The following is a 2458-nucleotide window of genomic DNA, read 5'->3' as shown; positions in this document are numbered from 1 at the left end:
CACCTGCTTCTCCCCCTTACAGGCTGTGTTATATGTAAGTATCCAGCTCATGAAACATTTTGGGGGGGGATGGGGTATCTAGTTACTAGAGGTCAATGGTTCCATGTAGCAACAATAAAGAGAGGCTAAGGAGCACTTGCCTTTTCTATAAAGCATCTAAGGTCCAATTCACAGTCCCTGGCACAGGACAGAGCAGAGTTTAGGGCTGTTGTACATAGGGTCGCTATGAGTCGCAAGCAACTTGACAGCACATAACAACAACAACCACAACCACATAACAACAACCACCACCACTCCCTATTGCTTTCAGACAATGATATATACCCGCTAAATCTCTTATGGCACAGTTGAGTCTAATAAAAGACTTCTTATATTCCTGTCTCTTAAATAGGGAAAAGGGGCTCTCTGCTCCTCGTCGATCGACCAATAGCCCTCTCTTCTCATTAAGCCTCAGCTGCATCCCTGAGACATGCTGGTGAAGGTCAGAGTAAGCAGTTTTGACCACATTGGAGACCTGGTCACCAGGGCTGCTTCTAACTCTGGCAAAGTGGATGTTGTTGCCATCAATGGCCCACTTTATTGGCCCCAATTACATGGTCTATATATGTTGCAGTATGATTCTACCCATGGCAAGTGCAACAGCATTGTCAAGGCTGAGAATGGGAAGCTGGTCATCAATGGGAAGGCCATTACTATCTTCCAGAAGCCAGATCCTGCCAACATCAAGTGGGATGATGCTGGCCCTGAATATTTTGTGGAGTCCACTGGTGTCTTCACAACCTTGGATAAGGCTGGATATCACTTGAAAGGTGGTACCAAACGGGTAATCATCTCTGCTCCTTCTGCCGATGCCCCCATGTTTGTGATGGGCCTAAACTATGAGAAGTATGGCAACTCTCTCAAGATTATCAGCAATGTCTCGTGCACCTCCCAATGCTTGGATCCCTGGCCAAGGTCATCCATGACAACTTCATCATCTTAGAGGAACTCATGACCACAGTCCATGTCATCACTGGATAGCCCCTCTGGAAAGCTGTGGTGTGATAGCTATGGAGCTTCCCGGAACATCATCCCTGCATCTACTGGTGCTGCCAAGGTCATGGGAAAGGTCATCCCTGAGCTGAATGGAAAACTTACTGATATGGCTTTCCATGTCCCCACCCTCAATGTGTAAGTCATAGATCTGACCTGCCATCTGGAGAAAGCTGTCAAATATAATGACACCAAGAAAATAGGAAAGCAGGCATCAGAAAGGTCTCTAACCAGGTTGTTTCTTGTGACTTCAATCATGACACCCACTCTTCCATTTTTTTTTTTATACTGGGGCTGGCATTTACATGAAACTTTGTCAGACTCATTTCCTGATACAACAATGAATTTGGCTAGAGAGCAGGGTGATTGACCTGATGGTTCACGTGGCCTCCAAAGAATAAAAGTCCCTTGGACCACCAGCCCCAGCAATAGCACTAGAAGGAGAAAGAGACTCTCATCTGCTGGAGAGTCCTTGTTCCAACTCGATCCCTAACACATAAACTGAGAATCTAACATCCTTGACAGTTTTCATTCAGGCCTCTGAGAAAGGGGAGGGGCTTAGAGAGTCCACCTTATCACATAGCATCAAGAAAGTGCACTGTACGCAGCCAAAAAAATGAAAAAATAAAAAAATTGGGAAAATAAAATGCAGACAAAAATTGAAAATCTATTGCTATTGAGTTGGTTCCACCTTATAGGAACCCGCTGTGAGGTTTTTTTAAACTATAAATCTTTATAGGGAAAAACTTCTCATTTCTCTCCTGTATAGTGATTATGGACTTGAACTGCCAACCTTTAAGTTACCAGCCTATAGCTTACACATTATACTACCAAAAGTCCTTAAACGTAGAGAAAGAGGACACTGTATTTCCAGAAGAAGAGGAGCAAAAATATTTCTTGGTTATAAAAAACACTGCCTCTAATAAAAGACCTAAAGAAATGGAAAAAGGTGTCCTGTTCATGGATAGGAAGACTCAACATTGTGAAAATGACAATCTTACAAAACCAATCTACATGTTTAATGCAATCCCAATACAGACACCAAACTCATTTTTTCAAGGAGATCAAAAGGGAAGTTGTTAAGTTTATTCAGAGAGGAAAGAGACCCTGAATAAACAAAACACTTCTGAGAAGCAAAAATGAAGTGGGAGGTATAGCACTCCCTGGCCTCAAAACCTACTACATAGTGGTAGTAACCAAAACAGCTATGTGCTGGTACAATGATAGGCACACAGATGAGTGGAACAGAATTGAGAGCCCAGAAACAGACCCAGCTATCTATGGTCAACTGATATTCAGCAAGGGAATAAAACCTATCAAATGGGGAAATGACAACCTCTTCAACAAATGGTACTGGCAAAATTGGACTGATACCTGCAGAAAGCTGTAACAGGATCTACATCTCACACCATACACAAAAATCACC

At 43.0% G+C, this 2458-nt stretch overlaps 1 pseudogene; it reads left to right on the top strand.

The window, feature by feature from the left end:
• The first annotated feature begins 469 nt into the window (after positions 1-469).
• On the top strand, positions 470-1386 carry LOC102877477 (annotated as a pseudogene).
• The last annotated feature ends 1072 nt before the right edge of the window (positions 1387-2458 follow it).

Source organism: Elephantulus edwardii, unplaced genomic scaffold (assembly GCF_000299155.1).
Source record: "Elephantulus edwardii isolate Elephantulus edwardi_28Jun2011 unplaced genomic scaffold, EleEdw1.0 scaffold00033, whole genome shotgun sequence".
Taxonomy (NCBI): Eukaryota; Metazoa; Chordata; class Mammalia; order Macroscelidea; family Macroscelididae; genus Elephantulus; species Elephantulus edwardii.
Note: the sequence above shows the minus strand (reverse complement) of the source record. Positions and strands in the feature narration are given on the sequence as shown.